Source organism: Acomys minous, assembly GCF_964271855.1.
Source record: "Acomys minous genome assembly, chromosome: 7".
NCBI classification, from domain to species: domain Eukaryota; kingdom Metazoa; phylum Chordata; class Mammalia; order Rodentia; family Muridae; genus Acomys; species Acomys minous.
Window position 1 is genome coordinate 104,808,064 of NC_140488.1, and position 26,215 is coordinate 104,834,278.

Here is a 26,215-nt window from a genome sequence, read left to right on the forward strand (position 1 = left end):
TTATTGGCAACAAGGTATTGGGGGGAAATCTACAAACTGAGGAGGGGAAATGGTCGCTAACTCCGTGGGAACAGCATCATGGGGAGTGTAGAAGTATCTGCTACTTCGTCACCCTTGACAAGGAGCATCTATTCACAGAATGTCTCAGGGAGGATGCCAAAACTAAGGAAATATCAGCTACATTTGTGGACTAGATTTGAATCGCTATCTGATGGTATTATTGTCAGCAGGCTGGACATGGTTACTCCTCATATCCAGGCTCCCCCAAAAGATTGTCACCAAGGCATCATTGGTGTTACTGTCCATGATGCTGTGAATTGTGGTCTTCCTCCACACAATGATGACAACCCCAGAGACATTTGGACCTTTCATGGAGAAACCTTTGAAACATCCTTTTGCTTTTCCGATGCCACTGCATTCTGTTCTCTATTCGATGTATGTTTTCTGGCACTATGCGGATTTGGAGGGTATGAGGCTTGAGTGTCAAGTTGTTCATGCCCAGTGTTAGCTTTTCACAGCGGGGCAAATGAGAGATTGCTTCTTTCCTGCTAGAATTCGGAGGGATGCCGGATGTGGTCCCGCCACATCTCTGGCAGTAGTTGCATTCACATTTGAACATCTCCTTATCTGCACCTTGTGGGGAACATGGATTTCTTTTCATTTCAGTTTCATGAGGTAGCATAAAGCTGACACGCTTCTTTCTCTTGAAATCAACTATCTTCAATTTCTTCTGAGGTAATCTTGAATGCTCCGGCTGCTGCTGTTTTTCCATCCTTCCAGAGGAAAAGAAAGTACATGTCAGGAATACAAAGGCTCTATTGAAAATAGCACATGCTGTGCACTGTCCTGGATCACCTAAGAAAACATAGTCACACACCTCAGAAGGAGCCCCTGATGGTTTCAACAATGCATATCTTAGATTCTAACTGCCTTTTGTGCTGCTTATGTTTTCCTTTGGTTTTGTTTGTGGTACCCACACACCATCAAGCAAAGGGTGTGGTGTCTCCATTTGGCATACTGCTTTTATAGCAGTTACTTTTTACTTGATTACCTGTCCCAGGAGAAAATTCTGGACAGAATTCCTTCAAGTGATGCAAAGAGATCACCATTTCTTAGTATAAGGAAACTGATGTCTCTTGAAACAATACTTCACAAACAGCATTGTCTTCAACTCCTCCTTTAAGTTCTTACTTCACACACACACACACACACACACACACACACATATTAAAATACATACATGAAGAGAGAGAGAGAGAGAGAGAGAGAGAGAGAGAGAGAGAGAGATGCCTATCACAGACCCTTAAACACTTCTACCTTCCTGTAGTTGCTCCTCTCCTCCTTACTATTCCTCCTGTCCTCATTTTTCCTTCATATAACTTTTCACCACATCCCTCTCTTTCTTCAGATCTCTGCTCTGGGAAGACCTTCTCAGTGAGCCTGATGCTTACAACCCATTTCAAACAGCATGTATTGGGACCAGACATGATGGTGTATGCCTTTAAATACAACATTCTGGAGGCAGAAGGAGGTGGATCTCTGAGATCTAGGCCAACCTTGGTCTACAGGGTGAGTTCCAGGAAACCTAGGGCTATGTAGAGAGAATATACTGTCTCAACAAGAAGACAAACCAGAAACCTGAGAACAACAACAAAAGTATAAATCCTGGCCCAATAGACTTAAGGCTAAAGTAGTGACACACATACTTTGGCAATCACCAACACCTTTCCAATTACACTGAAGAGCTGTCAAAACAAGAAAGCCAGCCTAGTGCTGGGAATATAGCCATGAATCCACAGGCTGGTGAAGTCCAGAATCTTGGAGGAGGGTATACAGCTGCCATCTTACTAAACCAGCACAATCCCTGGCTACATTACAAGATGTTTTCCACACACCACAGGAAACTGTAGTCCTCAACTGGCACCAAGAAAACAACTTTGTACGGCCAATAGAGCTCAATACAGAAAACCACAACTCATCACAATTCTCAGCTGTGGTCCAGGTCCCAACTGATACATCTACAACACAACTCCTGCAGCTAAGGATCAGGGATAATTGTGGAAAAGGGGCAGAAACACTGATGAGAGCCAGATGATCAGGGAGATGTCTGTGAAGTTCTCCTAGAAACGTCAGGAGCTACATCCATAAAACCTGACCCTGAGCTGAACTAGGATAGCACCAAGAGACATACTTCCATAGACAGGGACACCCACCAGGAAGGGGAGCAACAGGGATTATGGGCTCTTAGCCCTGAATAAAGAACTACAGGAGAGATTGGGTAGACAATGGCCTGCGAAGCTACATGCCCAAATTTTACTGTGGCTACTGTGATATGTATCTTACCCATGATTCTCCAACTGTGAGGAAGACACAGAGCAGCAGTAGGAAACACAAAGAGAATGTGAAAGACTACTACCAGAAATGGAAGGAGGCACAGGCCCAGAGCCTGACTGATAAAATAATCACTGCATTTCAAAAGGAAAGATACCTTCAGTTCCATTCTCTGCTCCTCCTCCTGCAGGGACCGTGATCCCAACTCCCCCAATCTCCCTCATCCCCCAGTCCTGTAACCCAAAAGATAGCTCCTCCCATTATGCCAATAAGGGCCCTATTCCTTCTGGGTTGATGTCTGTGGGATGTTGCTCCTGGAATGAGGCCACCCATGGGAGGTCACATGCCCATGATGCCTGGGCCTCCAATGGTGAGACTTCCTGTTCTCCCTATGAAGAGGGCCAATTGGCCTGGCATTATATGCCAAAAAAGTTAGGAGCAGAATGACTCTTTATCATTTTGAATTTTTCACTCTTTTTCACCAGGAGATCATGATGCTGAGCCTGAGCATTTTCTAGATACATGACAAAAACCTCCACCCTTCCTAACTGAAGAGTTCTGGAGGGCAGAAGTTGTATTTTAAAAGGAACGTTTTCACTCCTATTGTGAAATGTGAAAAGAAATGTGTCAGCTGTTTTAGTTAAAAAATAAATAACAGAGAACTACAGGAAACTAAGGAATGCAGGGAACATAGAGTAATAGCTTAACCCAGGAATATCAACATCAATTGCTTACCCAAATCCAAACTCCCATCCTTAAAAATATGTAGATAAAAGTAACAGTGCAACCAAACAGCCACACTCTAGTGCTTTAAGGCCCTGAAGATAAGAAAACTGAAAGTTCTGTTGGAAACAATGGGAATCCTGGGGGTATAAAGCCAATCACAAGAATAGGACTAACTGGAACTGAGTTACAAATACCTCTGAAGTCCATAAAGTTTCCTTCTAATGTTTCAAATGGAAACATTTTTTAGTAGAGGAAAATGTGTCACAATGAAAGGTCATTTGGGGTAAGGTCAATAGATAGACCTGAATGACATGACAGGGAGCATCAAAATAAATAGTGGTCAACAACATATTCCCTCTTGTTGGAAAACTCTATAAGCCAAATATGAGACAATGCTGGGTTTGTGTTACTGCACAGGAAGATGATACCCAAGAACTTGTTCTCACAACTGTATGGCTAAGGGAAAAGTTAAATGGAGGACATGAACTGACACAATTGAGGAAATACACACAGCATCTAGAACACCAGTATTTCAAGTGGCACATGGACATTGGAACCCCTACATCCAAGGCTCAGAGAAAATCACAGCAAAGATGGTGGGAAGATTCTAAGAGCCATGAGATCAGGAGGAGAGCAGGAACTTGGCCCATTCTACACAAGACAATGATGCTGCGCACATGAAATTTAAACAATACAGTTGTGTAAAGGAGAATTGAATTATCATTACACAGGTCAACATGCCAAATGTTGATGGGAGATATTTTACAAGACACGTACACTTTACATAGTTACAGACTACCTCCTGTTGAGGGAGGCATAGTCAATTCTCTGCTAAGATGACTCATTCAATTCTACATGGTCAGCTCTACACCTATGCATATTGGTGCAATATTAAACTGACTCAGAGGGATTGTGAACACATTTCCTTTGTTCTGTGTGTCTTCTTGTTGGTGCAAATCAGTGTGCATGGGTGAAAACTCTAGTTAAAAAAGAAGAGGTCATGAATTCAGGAAAGTATACTTCAGTAGTTCAAGCAGGGAGAAATAAGGATGGAAATGGTATACATATAGCTCTAATGTGAAAATTTCTCACAAAGAATATTGGTTAAAGAATAAAATACAATAAGAGCATGTTACATGGGTCCTTTCCAAATTGTAATATCAGATATCTTGAGGAAATGTCAATAATTCAGAAATGTCATATGGCATTTTCTTTCCTGGATGCTTTTTGGTAGTTAGTTAATGATTTAGTTAGTTTATTGTAGGAAGAGTCTCACTCAGCATCTTGATCTTACCAGGACCTCCCACAGGCTAGGCTGTCTCCAAATGTGCAGCAATCCACCTGCCTTTCCATCCAAAATGAACAAGAGGCAGGCATGGGAGGATCAAGCACCTCTCACTGTGGTTCTAAGAACTCAGCAAGAGTTGTTCAGGACTGTCTAAATCTTAGTTTAATAGGGCCATAAGATTTAACTGTTTTGGTTAACCATTGAAACACAATTTCTTTGGGATAAAAATCCTATTCATTCTGGAGCTGCTGAGGAAATGCTTTGACATGAAAATGGTGACCCTTGCCAGCCAAATTTTCTCCTTTACCTTTGCTAACATCATGGTGGAGTTTTTCTCACTGCTTGAGAGGCAGGTTTTCAGCTGGAAAATGCTGCCCTGTGGTATTTAATATGAATCAATGAATACAACTGTGGACAGATTAAACAAAGAAAAGTCTGCTTGGAGTACTACATTTCTCCCTACAGTAGCACAAGACAGACACAGGGAGACCTACAGGTTTGGGGGATTGGTGAAAACCAACCCACAGCAGACAACAGAGAACAGAATATAAGTGTAGGAGAACCTGTTAAAACCTCAGGCAGGAGAGGAACCTAGAGAACTCTTTGCCTTCAGATATGGTCTCCACACTCAGCAAGAGAACAGTCAGTGTAATAGAAGAAAATTCTTGAGGATCCCCTGCTGGGTAACAAAAGAAAGAGGCACAAATATGCCAAGAATCTTCTTTCCTTAGGTGAGAGAGATCCTGCCTGGGTATGATGGGGGCCATGCATGACTTGTGACTGAGGGATGGACAGAAAGGCCATCAAATCTGGATCTTGAAGTCATGTAAGCAAACCCTCAGAAGACTGCTTCCACTAGAATTAGGTTTCAGACAAATTGAATATGGGATGTGAAGTGAGACTTTTGGGGCTCCCAAGACCACATACTTAAAGTAGCAGGGCAATACTATGAAATGGAGACAATGAGGTGTGTATCTGCTGGATAAAAGGGATACAGACTCTTTTTAAACAGACTTTGAAACTCTCCCTGGAGATCACCAGATGTATCCTTTCCCATCCAAGCATAGCAGAGAAAAATTTCATCCCCTTAGGAGAATGTCTGAAAGAGGAGAAAGGGGACCACAAAGGGGCAAACCCTAAGAAAGATAAAATAGAAAGCTCCCTGAAAACAGAGGAGGGCATGGTTGTGTCTTATAGTAAATGGACCACAACGAATTACATCCAAGAATTTCCTGGGGAAGAAAGTACTGACAGAGCACACAAGTGGCAATGCCCACAAACCACCACCAAGCAAGGGTTATAGCAAGAACTGTGTAAGTTTGGGTTCTTACAAAGAAGAAAGAAGGAAAGAAAAATAAAATTTATAGCAATGTGCTTTCATTTAATTCCTATTATGAGCATATGGGCTGCCTGAAATCAGGTTGCTATGAGGATACCATGTGCTGTATCAGGGCCAAGGTTTGGTCAGATGCAGATAGTTTCTGGGAATACTGGGAACTTTTCTGAGGTTATAGAAATCCTAGGACTTGACAGCAAGGTTGTTTGCTTGCTATTTGGTGGTTGGATGCTGTTTGATATTGTTTGTTGGGTTTTGTAAAGTAGTTGTATGCAAAGAGCGGGGAAGAATTTAGATATCCTGATGGCAAAAATCAAACTTGCCCCCAAGGACATTGGTTCCCAATCAGCATGGAATATTCTAAGGACAAAGTCACCTTCTTTTCCCTCTAACCTTTTTTCTCTTCTATCTAATGTTAAGGGGTTCATAACAGTGGAGATACCTTCAGAGAGGAAAGGGAACTCAAAAGTAAAAAACAAAACAAAAAGTTACACAAAAACATCGGTGCTATTGTGACTGATCAACTATGAACAGCATAGCTTTTAGTAGCCAAGAAGGTATTAGAGAGTTAGTGGGTTGAGAAACACAACACACAAAGAAATCCTTGAATCTTTATTGCCCCTAACACCACTGACCTTTGTGATTTCCTCCTCCACCTACAAATGTTAGAATTCTCTACCAACAATCAGAATGTTGTAGACCATACAACAGTTCCATGAAACTCTGAAGATGCAATGCATTTGCCAGCCTATTTGTAGACAACTTGTTAGAATGACAGAGCTAACTTCTCTCATCTAAGAGATGTACCATTAAAAGCACAGCTATGTATTTCTAACCACACAACAACACACACTCAGGCCACATGGGTTTTATTTATTTATTTTTGTTTGTTTGTTTGTGTGTTGCATTTGTATGTCCTCATAGATTTTGGCTCTTTTGTAACATATACCTACTTTGAAAGAAGGAGCAGAGGGATTCCAAGATGGTGGCCCCCAGTGTGCCCCATGTCTAGGGAGCACAGGATAAGAGACTGTGAAAAAGTCTAGAGGCAACAACCTAGAAGCACCAACCCCTCAACCCCATTGCCACAAAATGTACCCCAGGTTCAGGAATTACAACCACTGAGCATCCGGAACTCCTCTGAACACTGGAGGGAGTGAAGGCCCCATGGAGAACAGAGGTTTGTTGCAATGGCACAGGTGAACGAACAATAGTCAGCTTAATACAAATCACTGACATGGGGGCTTCTCTGTCCAACAAGATAAGAGGATGAGAACCAGCCCACACACATTGCGGCCAGATGTCACCTAGGTTCGGTGTCAAAAAATTTGAGCACCCTTCACATTTCTAGATACAGCATTCTCCAAGCAATGGCTCTGCTCTTCTGTTGATCTCTCTGAAGAGAGCAACTACTCAGAGGAATTCTTGTGAACCCCGGATCCTAGTTGGCAGTGTTCAGAGGACTCTAAATTTGCTAAGCAAGCAAAACAAGCATCTGCCTTCAGAAAGGACTTGCCCCCTGAAATGCCATCTTAGAAAATATCAGCCCCTCAGAAGATTGCTAAAGGAAGGTGTAAGAATACAACCAACAAAAACCAGGACAGTATTGCTCCACCAGGTATCCCAAAAAACAACAGATGCTCTGATACAGCTGAATTTCAGAAAAATTACCTTAAAACTATATTGTGCAGGTATTTGAGAAATATAAAGAGAAAATGAATAGAATAACAGCAAAATACACATGAATGGAGGCCATTGAGGAAAGACAGGAACCATAATCACACAAATAAAATAATTAAAGGTCTTCAAATCATAAAACTGTAATTAGAATCCATTAAGAAAACACAAACTCAGAAACTGTGGAAATGCAAAACTTAAAGAAGAGGTCAGGAAGCATACACATAAGTATCAGCAACAAAATTCAAGAAATGGAGGACAGAATCTCAGGAAATGAAGACACACTTGAAGAAATTAATACAGCTTTCAAAGAAAATATTAAAACAAAACCATTTGTGACACAAAACATTCAATAAATGGAGCACACCATGAAAAGATGTACTCTCCACATTGTAGGAATAAATGAAAAAGATAATGGCACGTTTCAAAGACAAGAAAATATTCTCAAGAAAATCATTGAATAAAATTTCTGCAACCTAAAGAAAGAGATATGCTTAAACATAAATGAGCCCTACAGAACACCGAATACACAAGACCAAAATAGACATTCCTCGCAAGACATAATAATCAAAACACTAAATCTACAGAACAAAGGAAAATATTAAAAGCAGCAAAGGAAAAAGGCCAAGTAACATAAAAGGGCAAACCCATCAGAATCACACCTGGCTTCTCAACAGAGACTAGGAAAGCAAAAAGGGCCTGGTATGACATCTTCCAAACAATGATAGAGCACAGATGCTAACAAAACTACTATATTCAGCAAATATTTCAATCCTCAGAGACAGAGAAAACAAGATATCCCATGTGAAAACCAAATTCAAATACTATCTGCCCACTAACACAGCCCTATAGAAGATACTAGAAGGAAAAATCCAACCCAATGAGATCAACTACACCCAAGAAAATTGACGATATAGATAATCTCACAACAGCAAAATCAAAAGAAAACAGGCACAGCCAAACACTATCACCACCAAATCCACAATAAAAGGAACTAACAATCATTGGTCATTAATATCTCTGAACATCAATGGCCTCAACTCTACAATAAAAGACATAGACTAACAGAATGGCTGTGGAAACAAGATCCAACAACATTCTGCTCCATTCAAATAACACATCTCAGCCCTTAGCAACAAAGATAGATATCAGCTGAGAATAAAGGGCTGGAAAAAGTTTTTCCAAGTAAACAGATCTAAGAAGAAAGCTGGGATAGCCATTCTAATATCTAATTAAATAGATATTCAACTAAAATTAATCCAGAAAGATGAGGAATGACAGTTTGTTCTCATCAAAAGAAAAATTCACCAAAATGACATCACAATCCTGAATATCTATGTCTCAAATAAAAGGACACCTGCATTCATAAAAGAAATACTTTTCTTTTTTATTAATTTATTCTTGTTACATCTCAATGGTTATCCCATCCCTTGTATCCTCCCATTCTTCCCTCCCTCCCATTTTCCCCTTATTCCCCTCCCCTATGACTGTTCATGAGGGGGATTACCTCCCCCTGTATATGCTCATAGGGTATCAAGTCTCTTCTTTTAAAGCTTAACTCACACATTGATCCCAACACATTAATAGTGGGAGATCTTAACAATCCACTCTCACCAATGGAAAGATCATTGAGACAGAAACTAAATAGAGAAACAAAGAAGCTAAAAGAGATCATGAGTCAAATGGATCTAACAGATATCTACAGAGATTTTTACCACAAAACAAAAGAATGTACATTCTTCTCAGCACCTCATGGAACCTTCTCCTAAATTCACCATATATTAGGTCACAAGGCAAGTCTTAACAGATACAAGAAAATTACAGTAATCTCCTACATCTTATCAGACCACCATGGTCTAAAGCTGAACTTCAACAACAATAGAAATAACAAAAAGCCTACACACACATGGAAACTGTACAATATTCTATTCAATGACAACTGGTTCAGGGATGAAAGAAAGAAAGAAATGAAAGACTTCAAAGAATTCAATGAAAATTAAGGCACAACATATACAAACCATTGGGACACAATGAAAGCACTTCTAAGAGGAAAATTCATAGCACTAAGTGCCTTCATTAAGAAATGGGAGATGAGAGTTCCAAGATGGCAGCACCTATCATGCACGGTATCTGATCTACTGCACAGAGACCAGGGGCTGGATTGGGAGCCACAGACTGCAAGAATTTGAGAATACTAGGTTAGTGGGGTCCTGCACAGTGCACACCACAGGCTGGCTTGGCCCTGGGCCAAACAAAAGCCCACGGAGGACCTGAATGCACTCCCCAGACTTTGGAACAGAACCCACCCATGGACTGCAGCCAGCCTCTATAGCTCAGGCACAGTGTGCACACAGTGGAACATCAGAGCTCCTGGCCTGGGGAAGTCTCAGAGAAACAAGTGAATCTGTCCTCAGATACCCCCCATACCCCACTCCAGTCCACAGGGAGCACCAGAGGCTGTGGCAAGGCCCATGGTGCCCAGAAACAGCATATGTTGTCTGGACGGGTCTGGGCAGATCCAGCAGCTGGCCTCAGCAGACAGAGCCTGAAAACTTGGGCTGATAGAACCTGGCCAGGGGAGTCCCCATAGCCCAGCAGGGACTCCCACGCTTGTTGGAGAAGTTGGACTGCTCTGAGGGCCTGGAAGGGTGTCGGAATTATGGCCACAGCTCAGTGACACTGAGCTGCCAAAGGTGTGCGATCCAGATTGGCCTACTATCTAGACTGATCCAGGCAGGACCCTGTCACGGGCCACTGTGGTCAGGGCCTGGACAGTTGGGCAGATAAAGCCACAGTCCCCACAGTCTGGCAAAAATACCTTATGCTTGTGGGAGAAGCTGGACTGACCTGGGTGTCTGGAGGGGAGTCTGAGTTACGATGCAGCTCAGTGGGACTGAAATGCCAAGGGTGCGCAATCTAGACTGGTCCACTCTCTAGACTGATCCTGGCAGGAAGCTCTCTGTGGACCAGGGCAGTCCAGGCCTGGACAATTGGGCAGATCAAGCCACAGTACCCATGGCCCAAAGGGAGGCTGGACTGCCCCAGGGGGTCAGGACAGAAAATTAAACAGTGGCCCCTAAAACAGCTAGTCTGAACCCTCTCAGTAGCATGAATGATATGAGGCAGAAACCTACCTCTGATGACCCAGTCAGGAGCTTAAGGTATAAAATAAATTATCCTGGAGTAGAAATTAGGTCACCTGCCAGTTCCACAGAAGAACTCCCTGATCCCCACAGGCAAGGGCATGTGACCTATAATCATTCACCAACTACCCACTCTCAGTGACCAGTGAAGGACACCAGAAGCTACCACCCAACATCAGATAGCAAGATGACTAAAGGACAGTGTAAGAATGCAAACAACAAAAACCAAAACAATTCAGCATCCCCAGATGCCAGCTATCCCAAAGAAAGTAACCATGAAAAATCAAACACAATCAAAATACAAGAAAATGACCTCAAACCTTAGTAATGAAGATGATAAGGAAGGAAACGAATAAAATCTGTAATCAAATGCAGGAAGATGCAGCCAAACCGGTAGAAGACATAAAAGAGGCCTATAGAAAGGCACTGGAAATTTTTTAGGAAAATACAAACAACCAGATGAAGGAAATCAATAAAACAGTTCAAGATCTGAAAAAGAAAATGGAAACAGTGATAAAAGCACAGACAAAAGAAAAACAGAAGAGACCTTACAGAAGAAAACAAACAACATGGAAGTGAGCTTCTCTAACAGAATCCAAGAGATGGAGCAACGAATATCAGGACTAAAAGATACAATTGTAGAACTAGAAGCAACCATCAATCCAATGCTAAATCTGAAAAATTCCTGACACAAAATATCCAAGAATTCAAGGACACCATGAAAAGACAAAACCTTAGAATAATAGGCATTGAGGACAGAGAAGAGACCCAACTCTAAAGCCCCAAAAATATGTTCAACAAAATCATAGAAGAAAATTTCCCTAATTTAAAGAAGGAGTTGCATATAAACATACAAGAGGCCTACAGAACACCAAATAGAAAAAACCAGAAAAGAAAATCTTCCCAACACATAATAATAAAAACACACAAAAGAAAGAAAAATATTAAAAGCAGTAAGAGAAAAAGGCAAAGTTACATACAATGGCAAACCTATCAGAATTACACCCAAATTCTCAGAGAGACCATAAAATCCAAAAGAGCCTGGGCAGAGGTCCTGCAACCCTAAGACACCACAGATGCCAAGCCAGACTACTATACCCAGGGAAAGTATCAATAACCATTGATGGAGGAAACAGAATATTCCATGACAAAAACAAATTCAAACAGTACCTAGCCACAAATCTGGCTTTACAGAGGTTACTAGACCGAAAACTCCACTCCAAAGGGACAAGCCAAAAATACACAGGAAATAGATAGCTACACCATCACAAAAACACAACCACACAAATTCTCTACTGTAACAAACATCAAAAATTAAGGGTCTTAACAGTCACTTGTCATTAATATTTCTCAAAATCAATGGTCTCAACTCTCCAAAATAAGACACAGACTAACTGAATGAATGCATAAACAAGATGTAACATTCCTATGCATTCAAGAAACACACAAGGACAGACATTATCTCAAAGTAAAAGGCTGGAAAATATTCCAAACAAATGGTCATGAGAAGCAAGCTGGTGTAGCCATTTTAATATCTAATAAAATATACTTTCAACCAAAATCAATCAAAAGGGATTTGGAAGGACACTTCATACACATCAAGAGTAAAATCAACCAGAGATGACACCAGAATTATGAACATCTATGCTCCAAATACAAAGGCACCCACATTTGTAAAAGAACTATTTAAAAAGCTTTAACCACACATCAATCACCACACATCAATAGTGGGAAACTTCAACGTCCCACTTTCTTTGAAGGATAGGTCATTGAAACAGAAACTAAGCCAAGAAATAACATCATTAACCAATGCCATGAATCAAATGGATCTAACAGATATTTACAGAACATTTCACCCAAACACAAAGGATTATACTTTCATCTCGGCATCCCATGGAAAATACTCCAAAATTGATCACATGGTAGGTCACAAAGCAAGCCTCAGCAGATATAAGAAAATTGAAATAATACCTTGGATCATATCAGATCACCATGGTCTAAGGCTGAACTTCAGCATCAACAGAAATAACAAAAAGCCTATGCACACACACACACACACACACACACACACACACACACACACAGAGAGAGAGAGAGAGAGAGAGAGAGAGAGAGAGAGAGAGAGAGAGAGAGAGAGAGAACCTAAACAACTCTCTACTTAGTGACACCTGGGTCAGGGACAAAATAAAGAAAGACATTAAGGACTTCCTGAAATTCAATGAAAATGAAGGAACAACATACCCAAATTTCTGGGACACATTGAAAGTGGTGCTAAAAGGGAAATTCATAGCATTAAATGCCTTTATAAAAAAATTAGAAACATTACACATAAGCAACTTAATGACACATCTGGAAGCCCTAGGAATAAAAAGAAGCAGAAACACCCAAGAGGAGTAGAAGTCTTGAAATAATCAAACTCAGGGCTGAAATCAATGAATTAGAAAGAAAGGACAATTCAAAGAATCAACAAAACCAGGAGCTGGTTCTTTGAGAAAATCAACAAGATAGACAGACCATTAGCTAAACTAACAAAAAGACAGAGAGACACTATCCAAATCAACAAAATCAGAAATGAAAAGGGAGACATAACAACAGACACTGAAGAAATACAAAAAAATCATAAGATCCTACTTTAAAGGCATATATGCCACAAAATTTGAAAATCTAAGGGAAATGGAGACTTTTCTTGATTGATTCCACTTGACAAAATTGAATCAAGATCAGATATACAAATTAAATAGACCTATTTCTCCTATAGAAATAGAAGCAATCATTGATAGTCTCCCACCAAAAAAAGCCAAGGGCCAGATGGTTTCAGTGCAGAATTCTATCAGAACTTCAGAGAAGAGCTAATACTGATACTCTTCAAGCTACGCCAAAAGATAGAAACAGATGGGACATTACCAAATTCATTCTATGAGACCACAGTCACCTTGAGACCTAAACCCCACAGTTCCCAACAGAAAAGAGAATTTCAGACCAATTTCTCTTATGAACATTGATGCAAAAATACTCAATAAAATACCCTCAAAACTAATACAAGAACATATCATGACCAGGTAAGCTTCATTCCAGGCATGCAGGGATGATTTAATATATGGAAATCCATTAATGTAATCCACCATATAAACAAACTGAAATAAAAATCACATGTTAATCTCTTTACATGCAGAAAAAGCATTTGACAAAGTCCAATACCCTTTCATGTTTAAAGTTTGGGAGATATCAGGAGTACAAGGCACATATCTAAAACAATAAAGGCTATATACAGCAAGCCAATAGCCAACATCAAATTAAATGGAGAGATACCCAAGGAAATTCCTCTAAAATCAAAGACCAGACAAGGCTGCCCACTCTCTCCATATCTCTTCAATATAGTTCTTGAAGTTCTATCCAGAGCAATAAGACATCAAAAGAAGATCAAGGAGATCCAAATATGGAAGAAGGAAGTCAAATTATCCCTATTTGCAGATTATATGATAGTGTACATGTGACCCCCAAAATTCCATCAGAGAACTCCTACAGCTAATAAATACCTTCAGCAAATTGGCTGGATACAAAATTAACTCAAAAAAGTCAGTAGCCTTCCTATATTCAAATGATAAACATACAAAGGAAGAAATTAGGAAAACTACACCCTTCGCGATAGCCACAAGCAATATAAAATATCTAGGAGTAACTCTAACCAAGCAAGTGAGGACTTATTTGAAAAATAAAAACTAAATCTCTGAAGAAAGAGATTGAAGATGACATCATAAGATGGAGGGATCTCGTTTGTTCATTGATTGGGAGAATTAACATAGTAAAAATGGCCATCTTACCAAAAGCAATTTACAGATTCAATGCAATCCCTTTCAAAATACCTACAAAAATTGTAAAGACATTGAAAGATCAATTCTCAACTTCATATGGAAAAACAAAAAAGCAAAATAGCTAAAACAATGCTATACAATAAAAGACCTTCCAGAGGAATTTCCATACCTGATCTCAAGCTGTACTAGAGAGCAACAGTAATTAAAATGGCATGGTGCTAGAACAGCAATAAGATCATTGATCAATGGAATGGAATCAAAGACCCAAGAAATGAATCCACACACATGTGGTCACTTGATTTTTGCCAAACAACCCAAATCTATTCAATGGAGAAAGGATAGCATCTTCAACAAATGGTGCTGGTCTAACTGGAGGTCTATGTGTAAAAAATGCAACTGGACCCATATTTGTCACCTTGTACAAAACTCAAATCCAAGTGGATTAAAGACCTCAACATAAAACCAGAGACACTAAGTCACTTAGAAGAAAAAGTGGGGAAGAGCCTGGAACATATTGGCACAGGAGACAACTTCCTGAACAGAACACCAACAGCCCAGGCCTTAATGTCAACAATTAATAAATGGGACCTCATGAGGCTGAGGAGCTTCTGTAAGGCAGGAGACACTGTCAAGAGAACAAAGCGACAGCTTACAGACTGGGAAAAGATCTTCACCAACCCTACATCTGACAAAGGTCTAATATCCAATATATATATATCTAATATATAAAGAACTCAAGAAATTAAACACCACCAAACCAAATAACCCAATTGAGAAATGGGGCTTGGAACTAAACAGAAAATTCTCAACAGAGGAATATCATATGGTTGAGGAAACACTTAAACAAATGCTCAACCTCCTTAGTCATCAGGGAAATGCAAATCAAAACAACTCTGAGATTCCATCTTACACCCATCAGAATGGCTAAGATCAAAAATTCAAGTGACACCACATGCTGGTCAGGATGTGGAGAAAGAGGAACACTCCTTCATTGCTGGTAGGAATGCAAACTTGTACAACCACTTTGGAAATCTCTCTGGCACTTTCTCAGAAAACTGGGAATAGGGCTACCTCAATACCCAGCAATACTCCTTGGAACATACCCTGAAAATGCTCCACCACACAGCAAGGACATATGCTCAACCATGTTCATAGCAGTACCATGTTCATAGTAGCCTTATTCATAATAGCCAAAACATGAAACAGCCTAAATGTCCTTCAGTTGAAGAATGGAGAAAGAAACTGTGGTACATTTACACTATGGAATACTACTCAGCTATTAAAAATAGGGAAATCTAGAAATTTGTGGGCAAATGGATGGGACTAGAAATGATCATAATGACTGAGTTAACCCAGAAGCAGAAAATCTCATATGGTATATACTCACTTATAATTGGGCACTAGCCCAAAAGGCATGTTCCACAAAAGTCTTCACTTACCAGGAGATTGGGACAGATGTGAGGACATTCCACTGAGACTCTGGGTGAGAGAAATATAGGCAATGGGGTAATAGAAGGACCCAGTGGTCCTAGAAACCTACAAGAAGAACATCATGATGGGTAAATCTGGGTCTAGAGGGTCTGCTCAAAATATGGCACCAACCAAGGACAATACATACAGTATGTGCAGTAAACTTCAAACCCCTACCCATATCTAGCCAATAGACAGGACATTCTCCACAGTTATGTGCAGAGAGGGGACTGACTCTGACATGAACTCTGGTGCTCCATATTTGACCACCTCCCCTTGGTTGGGAGGTCTGTTAGCACTCAAAGAAAGAATAAGCAGGCTACCAAGATGAGACTTGATAGTCTATGACTATATAATGGGGGAGGTGGTCCCCTCAGTCTTAGACCTAGGGGAGGGGAATAGGGTGAAAGTGGGAGGGAGGGAGGATTGGGAGGATACAAATGATGGGAAAATAATTTAGTTGTAATCTGAATAAATTAATAAAATTAAAAATTTTTAATGTAAAAGAAAAAAGAAATGGGAGATATCTCATAGGATCAACTTAACGGAATACTTGAAAGCACTAGGGAAAAAAAGAGACACGCTCATGAGGAGTACAAGAGTGGAAATAATCAAACTCAGGGCTGAAATCAATAAATTAGAAAGAAAAAATTCAAAGAATCAATGAAACCAATAACTGGTTATTTGAGAACATCAACAAGGTAGGCAAACCCTTAGCCAAACTAACTAAAAGGCAAAGGGAGAGTATCCAAATCAAAACCAAAAAGACACAATGACAAAGGAAATCCAAAGAATCATTAGGTTTTACACCAAAATATAAATGATGTTGACTGTTTTCTTGATAAATTCCACTTACTAAAGTTTAACTGAGATCAAGCAAAGGAATTACGCCCTCTTATATCCTGTAAGAAATTATCAAAAGTCATCAAAAGTCTCCAGACAAAAAAAAAGAACATGGTCAGATAGATTCAGCATGGAATTCTACCTGACATTCAAAGAAGGACTAATAACAATACTCTTCCAACTATTCCACAAAATAGAAATAGAAGGATGACTACCAAATTTATTCTATGAAGCCACAGTTACCTTAATACCTAAGCCACACAGAGACCCAACAAGGTCTGATTTCGAACCACATTCTCTTATGAACATTGCTATAAAACTTTGCAACAAAATACACATAAACTGAATCCAAGAAAACATGAAAAATCTCATTCATAATTACCAAGTAAGCTTCATCCCAGGAATGCCTGTTTGTTCAATGGAAACCCATTGATGTAATCAACCATATAAAGAAAGTTAAAGAAACAAAGCAGATCATAATCTCCTTAGATGCCAAAAAAAAGCATTCTACTAAATCCCACACCCTTTCATGTTTAAAAGTCATGAAGACATCAGGGATATGAGGCACATGCCTAAACATAGTAAAGGAAATATACAGCAATCCTATAGACAAAATCAAACTAAACTGAGAGAAACACAAATCATATCCACTGACATCAGGGACAATACAAAGCTGTTCATTCTCTCCATATTTCTTCAAAATAATACTTGAATTCCTAGATAGAGCAATAAGACAACTAAAGGAGATCAAGGGAATACAAATTGGAAAGGAAGAAATCAAAGTTACAGTATTCACAGATGACATGATTTTATACATAAAAGATCCACAAAATTCCACCAGAGAACTCCTACAGCTGAGAAACATCTTCAGCAAACTGTCTGGATACAAAATCATCTCAAAAAAAGTCAGCAGCCCTCCTGTATACAAGTGAGAAACATCCAGAGAAAGAAATTAGAAAAACTACTCCCTTCACAATAGCCACAGAAACATAATATATCTTGGTGTAAGTCTAACCAAGCAAGTGAGAGACCTATATGAAAAAAAAAACTTCAAGTCTCTGAAGAAAGAAACTGAAGAAGATATCAGAAGATGGCAATATCTTCCATGCTCATGGATGGAGAGAATCGACATACTAAAAATGGATATGTTACAAAAATCAATCTACAGATTCAATGCAATCCCTATCAAAATACATATACAATTATTTAAATACCTAGAAAGATCAATTCTCAACTTCATATGGAGAAACAAAAAAACCGGAATATCTAGGACAACCCTGTACAAAAACATTGTCCAGAGATCCATCTCTGATCTCAAGTTGTACTATACAACAACAGTAATAAAAACTGGATGGTATTGGTATAGAAATAGGCTGGTTGATCAATGGAGTGCAATTGAAGACCTAGAAATAAGTCCAAACACCTATGGCCACTTGATATTTGACAAAGAAGGTAAATCAACACAATGAAAAAAGGATAGCATCTTCAGCAAATGGGGCTGGTTTAACTGGATATCTGAATGTAGAAATAGGCAAGTAGATCCATATTTATAACCCTGCACAAAACTGAAGTCCAGGGGGTATTAGTGACCTCAACATAAAGCCAGATACACTAAATTGGTTAGGAATAAGTTGGGAAGAGCCTTGAACACATTGGCACAGAAGACAGCATCCTGGACAGAACACCAACAGCTCAGGCTCTATGATCAACAATTAATAAATGGGACCTGATGAAACTGAAAATCTTCTATAAGGCAAAGGACATTGTCAATAGGACAAAACATCAGCCTACAGACTGGGAGAAGATCTTCACCAACCCTATATTTGACAAAGACTAATATCTAATATTTATAAAGAACTCATGAAATTAAACACCAACAAACCAAATAATCCAATTTAAAAATGGGTACAAAGTTAAGTAGAGAATTCTCAACAGAGGAATATAGAATGGCTAAGAAACACCTAAAGAAGCACTCAACATCCTTAGTCATCAGAGAAATGCAAATGACTCTGAGATTCCATGTTACACCTATCAGAATGGCTAAGTTAAAAAACTCGAGACACAGAACTTGTACAACCACTTTGGAAATCAATTGGACACTTTCTCAGAAAATTGGGATAATGTTAGCTCAAGACTCAGGTATACCACCTCTGGGAATATACCCAAATGATGCTCCACCTTACAGCAAGGACCTTTGATCAACTATTTTAATAGTAGCTTCATTTGTAAGAGACAGAATCTGAAAAGAAAAAAAAACTAGATGTCCCTCAACTGAGGAACGGATAAAGAGAATGTGGTACATTTACACAATGGCATACTTTGCAGTTATTAAAAATGTATAAATCTTGACATTTGCAGGCAAATGGATGGTATAAGAACTGATCATACTGACTGAGGTAACCCTGACTGAGAAAGACATGTATGGTATATATTTACTTATAAGTAAATGTTACCCCATGATAGATCTCCACTGAGAGACTCCACCTACTGGGGAATCAAGACAGTTACTGGAACTCCAAGCTGGACTCTGGGCAGAGTTCTGAGAATGGTAGGGAAAAGGGGGAATGGAAGGTCCAGGAGGGAGTAGGCACTGCACTGGGAGAACATCAAGGCCTGCAGATCTGGACACAGGGCAAGCTGCAGTGCATGCAGAGAACCAAGACCCCCAGTTCAGATGAAGTTAATGGACAATGGAGAGCTGAATCCCCACCTAGGATAAAGGGGGTGGGAGACTTCTGCTGAACCTCTGCCAGGCACTGTGGTGCCCACAATTTTGTCACTTCCCTTAGGCAAGATGGCCTTGTGGGCACACAGAGGAAAGACATGCAGCATATCCTGATGAGACCTAATAGGCTTTGGCCAGAAGTCTGTCCGGGACTACTCTGAGAAACCAGGTAAATGGCATAGTCAAGAGCACAGGAGATAAAAGGTATGAATGAAGGTGCTAACAGCTATAATGCCAAGTAATGGGTCCAAACACTATTTCTTCGAGAAGGCTGCAAGCTCTGTGTTCACACTCCTGTGTCTCTGTCCCAGTTAAGGCGCCTATGCTCAAGCTCCAGCATTTCTGAGCTTGCATTTATGTTGCAGCTGGAACATTTGGAAGACATCTTGTGCTGCTTTTCTCACACTTCTAGTCTTTTTTTTTTGGAAGGGCTGAGGGGGTGGAAACTATTGTTCCCACATTATACAGCTTGTCTGGGGTGATTGAAGGAGATTTGACAATAGACAGTAGAACAGAGCCTGGCATATGTCACATCACAGGTATGCCTTAGCTCATCATAGTTAAAAAAAAAAAACATCTGCCCACAGTCAGGCTCAGTGGTGCATGCCTTTAATCCTAGCACACAGGGAGGCAAATTCACATGTATTTAAGTGAGTTTGAAGCCAGCCTGGTTGACAAAAGGAGTCTAGTACAGCAAAGGCTACCCAGAGAAACCATGTCTCAAAAGCAAAAATAAAAATAAAAAATAAAAAAATAAAAATATGCCCTGAATACCCACACTGAACATATCCTCTGTTCAGACTCAGGGCTATCTATGAATGTGAAGGGTGGTGAAGGGCATCTTCTGCTCCAAGATCTCACCAAGGTCTCTGAGGGTCCATTCAGAATCACACTCAGTCCCAGACTCTGTGCATAGATCTGAAGGAAACTGAACACACATACCTCTTCATTAGCCCCTTTCAGAGTGAAGACCTTGATGATTCTGGCTGAAACAGTTGTGGATTTGTCCAGGAAGAAAGATTTCCTCAGAGCACTTCCTGTGTTTCTCACTGGGTGATGGACTGACCAGTGGGTACGTTTCAGAGGACTCTGTAGGGAAATGGGATTTAAATGTTGTCTTCCCAGGCTCATTTACAGCCCAGAATTCCTAATAAATAGTCTGACTGTGTGAGAAAAGTTGCCCTGTTGATGGTCCCTGGCCTGGAGCATCTTAGTTCCTAGGAATGAGCTGTCTGAGCTCTCACTACCTGTGAGGTCAGATTGGGGGCTGTGGCCTTATTTCTTCACCAGGTTCTCTCCCTATATGAAGAAGGTCTTGAGAATATACATGGTCTTCAAGAAGCACCCCCTTGTGTGACTTAACTCTGCCCACAAAGAGTTAGTGACTACCACATGTGAGGTGCAATGTGTGGGCATTATAAAACTATGTCTGCTGAAACAGAAAGACTCTTACCCTGGGGCATGTAAAGCAACACCCCTCCCAGACTTTGCTCATCTCTTTTCATTCACACTGACAGACATCTTTACTCCTTGTCCCATTTGTCCCTTCTACATTCTTCAATCTTTTTTAGTGTCTACTTAAGGAGCCCTCCTGCCCTAAGGGATGCCATGCTTCCTCTATAGGGTAGGATTTTACCTTGACCTTCACCTGGCATGGACTGAACCTGAATGCTCCCCTGAGTGCCAATACACACCCTGCAAAGTCCCATCCTCACAAACCATCAACTGGGAATCCCACAGCTCCTGCAGAGCTATACGCAGCCTCCTACCATGGTGAGTCCATGAAATGCCCAAAGTGCCTGTGCAGGAGATGATGATGTCTCCTAGGTTTTCCTGTTCCTACATGCCAGCTGCTGGACTTTGTTTAAAATACTGCTCACCCAGATGCAGAGGCTCACAGCTAAACAGTAAGGGCATAAAAAGCTGAAATTGGAGATCTTCATCTGTTTCCTCCCTTTGACCTCAGGGAACCCAGCCCAAGAGAGAGTAGAAGGATTGTAAGCACCAGAGGAGTCAAGGACACCCAGAGAACAGGGCACACACAATCAAATAAGCATGGATCATAGGGACTCCTAGAGACAGAATCTGCAATCAGGGAGTCTGTTAGGGGTCTGCTCTATGTCCACAGCAAGTATGGTTGTGAGCTTGTTGCTTTTATGGGCCACCAAACAGTAGCAATCAGTGTGTCTCTGACTCTTTCCCTTGATCTTGAGACCCCTTGAGATGCCTGTTCTAGCCTTGATGTGAGGGTTTGTGCCATGCATTATTTTATCTTGTTGTGCTATTTTTCATGGAATCCCTGGAAGGCCTGCTATTTTTGAAGGGAAACAGAGGAGGTATTTGGGGGATAGAGGAGGGAGGACTGGGAGGAATGAAGGGAGGGTTACCCTACGTTGAATGTACTATATGAGAGAAGCATAAAAAGCAGAAAGAAAGGAAAACTAAAACTCTGTACTGCTCAACAATGCTATGTATCATTCTTAATCTCCCTTCTTATTTTCTCCACCACTAATAATCAGTTGATGAAGCCAAGCAAATCTAGGAACACCTGGTTGCTTAGAAATGTCACCTGGATTTCTAATAACATTGCAGTTGTAGATGCCATCATTAATACCACTGCAGGACTCTGCTTATCCAAGGTGTGGCACTGACTAGGTATGCTGGAAAAACTGGGATAAACAGTAGCCAGCGTAGTAATGTGGACACTTGTTGTGTAAAAAGGGGTATCTGATTGCTTCCATCCTGGAAAATGCACCTTTTCCAAGACAGACACTGCTACCGAGATGGGCCACCAATTCTGTGCCTTAAGGTGACTCAAATTTATTATGTAATCACCTCTAAGATTCAGAGGGCCATGTAGGGCAGACCATATGCCCCTCCTTTGGGTTAACAGGCCTCAAGAAAGATGGTTCTAGTGCTGCTTTCAATAGAGGAGGTCCTGGAGGCATAACCTCACTCTGCTTGCTGTGGGCATTTACCTCCTCCTATACTGGGACTTGACCCTGCACCCTTGGTGCCCAGCGGCTGAGCACAGCCAGGTGCTGCTGGGGAGGCAGCTCAACTTCCCTTCTGTGCTCGCCTTGCAGCCTCCTCCAGCAGCCCACGCACAACACTGTCTCTCAGTGCCGAGGTCCAGCCAGCTGCTGCTTCCAGGGTCCAACAGGAGCACTGAGGAGGGGCTCTTGGAACTTCCAGGAGGTGTTTGTGGGGGCACGCCCTTCTGCTGACCAGGCCTGGAAACTCCAGTTACATGACCTCTCCTCTACCTCAGTGACCCACATCAGTACTCATTTTTCACTTTGTATTTTACCACAGAAGTCTTTCCTGTCATCCAGATTTGAGGCGTGGGATACATCATATTCTGAGTAGCCCTGTGTTCAGACATCTATGACATTTTCAACTCTGAGTGTTTGAAAAGGTCCTCAACAAACATAATTTTATATAAACTTGTGGGTACATCTTAAGTGCTTTTAGTTGTATATATGTGTCAGTCCTGGTAATTTCTAGTGAACCTTTTTATCTTGCTGTGTTTACTTTCATTTTTTTCAGAGAGGGTCTCTTCTTGTAACCAAAGTTGGCCTGATACTTAATTGACCACACTGTCCATGAACAAACATAGTATTGCTTGCCACTTCATGTTGATACCATGGAGAGGCTACTGTGCCCTCTCAATTCTGGAGAGGAGTTGTTGTAAGTCATATGGCACAAAGTATAGAAATGGAATCACTTCTGATACAGATTCAAGACTAATTGGCTCCAGAACACCATACAACCTGTGCAGGTCTAGTTTCTACTAGCACAGAAGCACCGAATATTCTGCACAGGGCTTTAGATCATTATAGCATAGCCATGACACTAGATACATAATAAAACCACTCATTAGAGAATCCCAAGTGTTCCTTATAAGCAAAGAACACATACGTGCCCGGTGTCATGAAACACCTCCGATACCTGATCATAGGAGACAACCATCTTCTGTCTCTGGACCCCATCCTCGCTGCCTGGATACCACCTCTGCTTTGGTTCTTCCGCTACCAGATGTTGTATGTGGGGGGCAGCCTGGGGAGGAGACAGGGACCCGAGCTCTTAGGATGGAAGGCAGACAGGCAATGCTGTGAAGCTAGGTCGTCCTGCACAGCTCTCTCAGGAACTGGTGTCCAGATGTGGTAACAGCATCTGGGAAGAAGAAGGATTATCAGGTGGATTAGTTCTTTCCCTAAAAGATGAGGGCAAGTTAGGGAAAGGAGGAAGGACCAGAGTCCCAGGGCTGATCAGCTTTTTACAGTGATAAGATAGCTAGGTACCTTCTTTTTCTTTTTATGTGAAATCAAGTTTCACTCCCTGATTGATGACCCTGACACTATCAGTCCCACACCCAACCCCCAGTGGGTGGGGTGGCAGCACTGGAGAGACCCTGCCCAAGGCTGTGGTACCCTGCTGGGACTCTTTGTGACCAAAGAGGGGTTTCCATGGTGCTGAGAGTGCTGAGAGTAACCTAGTAAAGAAAGGATGGTGAAACTGGTCATGAACTCTGTCCTTGGGATGGTAGTTGAAGGAGGAGGTGTCCATAATTAGGGACATTGAAACAGAATGAGAACCCTGGTGTGACACGCTGGGATTGCCTTTCTGTTAGAGTCCACCACACAGCACTCATATCCATTTGTTTCTTTGTGTCTTCTAAGAGGAACACATTGAAATTGCTCAGTGTGTCTTACAGGCATGATCAAACTGATTTAATCCTCACCTTAGTGCTCAAGCATTTAAATTTGTTAAATTTATTCATCTATCATGTGTGTGTTTGCATGTGTGCATGTGTGTGCGCGTGTGTGTGCCTGTGTGTGTGTGCGTGCGTGCGTGTGTGTGTGTGTGCGTGTGCGTGTGTGTGTGCACGTGCGCGTGTGTGTCCTGGACTCATACAGCTCAGGTTTGCCTCATATTCTCTTTGTGAACAGAATGGACTTGAGACCTTGATCCCCCATCCTCCTCATCCCAAATGCAGGGACTATATCCTGTTCCAAAATGCCCATTTATTTGGTACTGGTGATCAAACCAAGGGCTTCCTGCAAGCATCATGGGCATCAGTGTATCCAAAGAACTGCAGCCCCTGCACCAAAACAGCTTTGTAAGAATAGAAATAAATGGTTTCCTCTCAACAGTGCATACATGAACACCATTGTACTTTGCCTATTTTTACAGGCCGCATGGTCCTCGTTCCTTCCCCTTTGTCCTGGAACTTCATCCCTTCCTTGGCAAACAGAACCTCTGAAGAGGCAGTCATCATCTGCAATGGACAGCAGTATCTTCCTCTGAGTGAAGGCACCATCAATGAGGTATCATGGTCATCTATTTGTCACTGTCTCTCTCCTTGGTACTATGAAGTGGAAACACAGAGGGCTTTGGCATGCTGCACCCAGAGAAGAGGTCTTGTGTCCTCCATCTAAGCCTAGGCATGTTGGACATTAACTGTTGTGCTGTGCTGCCATCTGTTGATGATTCACATCTCCACATCTGCACATCCATTCTGGTGATAGTCCTCAGTTTATGGCCTCTCTGAGACCACTCTTCCCTGATAGTGAAGGGAATTCTGGACACTCTTTGTGCACCAAATTGAACTCATTCTCACCAAACCCTTCTGAAAGAGGTCTCTCTCGTCTCCATGATTCTTTGAAGGTCTCTACCATCTACTAGATTGCCCCTACTCCCTCCTCATCCTCAACTGCTATAGTTTCCATGTGTGTGTGCTATGGCTTGCCTTCCAATACTCATGTGGAAGTGTGTCCACAATTATGATAGCTGAGGGGGTATCACATGCCTGGGGTGGACAGTGCCCCAATGGTAGTCTAAGACACAGGAACACAGGAACCACATATCCTGGTGTGAGAGTGGGAGAGTGTCCCAGGGGTATCCAGATAGATGGGAGGCCAGGAATCTCCCAGCTCTAGAGTGGGAGAGTGTCCAAAGGGTTCCTTAAAGCATGGGTGCCCTGGAACCTCACAGCTGTGACAGGAGGCCTTCTCAACAGAGACAGTGCAGCTCCCAAGAAAGGGTTGCCCCCAAGCCCTAAGGAACTGAGCAACCCTGGAGCCTGAGCCCCACTCCTTTTCTAACCATTGCAGCACCCAGAGAAGGGTTGCACCAAACCTTGAGGAACTGAGGCGCTTTGGATCCTTTGTTCTGCTCCTTCTCCAGGAGATGCAGCTCCTAGAAGGGGGTGGAGCCAAACTCTGAGGAACTGAGGAGGCTTGGAGCCTGAGCCCTGCTCGTTCTCCAGCAGATGCAGGTCCCAGGGAAGGGATGCCAACACTGAGGTAAGACAGTGTTCAAAGAGTATCTGAGTCACGGCACCAAATGTTGTTTGGAGATCCTGAACTATGGGATAGGTTGTGCTGGGTTTTTGTTTTGTTTTCTTTTGCTTGTCCTGTATGACCTCTCTGATGTCACAATTTACAGCTTTTAAGGAGTCCTTAAGAAGTCCAACCTGGAGACGAGTTATAAATTGATCCCTAGGTTGGTTGACACCCTGGGCTATTGTAATTCCACCCAGAATCCCAGTTGGGGACTGCCTCAGTCCCGATGGGGTGGGCAGAGTCAGTTTGATGGATTCCATCTGCATGTGCCCTAGTCTGATCACAGAATCACCTGTGCACCTTGAGGAGAAGACTGTAAGACTCATAAGGACATCGTGAAAAGTAAGAGTAGAAGATCAAGTGATCTACTGGAATTCCTTAATAAATGTGGAGGAATTCTCAGCATAGGACCCCAATCTCTTCTCTATTCAAGATAGTTCATATAATGAAAAGGGAACATGTATTCTGACTGAGCCGTCCACCCCAGCAACTTACCACAAAGAGAGAGAGCCAGGTC

The 26,215-nt window shown here is 41.6% G+C and overlaps 1 long non-coding RNA gene across 1 annotated transcript; it reads right to left on the minus strand.

Moving 5' to 3' along the window:
* Nucleotides 1-23,748, minus strand: LOC311602308. The gene is made up of 4 exons (XR_014780723.1): nt 23,656-23,748; nt 23,303-23,527; nt 20,294-20,440; nt 1-773 (listed from the first exon to the last, which is right to left on the minus strand). It is a non-coding gene; the product is annotated as an uncharacterized lncRNA (long non-coding RNA).
* Between the last annotated feature and the right edge of the window lie 2,467 nt (nt 23,749-26,215).